Raw genomic sequence first — 311 nt, forward strand, 5'->3', positions numbered from 1 at the left:
ACAACAAATTTATCATATACTTAAACAAAAATATAAAGATAAATGCAGTAATTACAATTATTATAACTATATGTTTGTGTTTATATTTCAGATTCTTAGAACCTTTAATTATAAGCGCTAAACATTTTCTTATCTCATGTTGCCAAGAAACATAACATTGAACGTAAAGTTTTAGAAATCATCCGTATCAGATGTTAAGGAAGCCACGTATTAGTTGCATGGCAGATTATTTTTAGTAACACTTGATCTTCCACTTTCGTTCCTGCGTGTCTCCGCGATGTCCTCGCTGCGTCTGCCCTTCTTCGTCGCTG

The 311-nt window shown here is 33.4% G+C and overlaps 1 protein-coding gene across 1 annotated transcript in view; it reads left to right on the top strand.

The window, feature by feature from the left end:
• The window catches only part of LOC119588147 (twitchin-like), a gene marked incomplete in the record, with an annotated part of 124,648 nt that overhangs the window by 122,736 nt on the left and 1,601 nt on the right, over positions 1 to 311 (top strand).

This window comes from Penaeus monodon, chromosome 23 (assembly GCF_015228065.2).
Source record: "Penaeus monodon isolate SGIC_2016 chromosome 23, NSTDA_Pmon_1, whole genome shotgun sequence".
NCBI classification, from domain to species: domain Eukaryota; kingdom Metazoa; phylum Arthropoda; class Malacostraca; order Decapoda; family Penaeidae; genus Penaeus; species Penaeus monodon.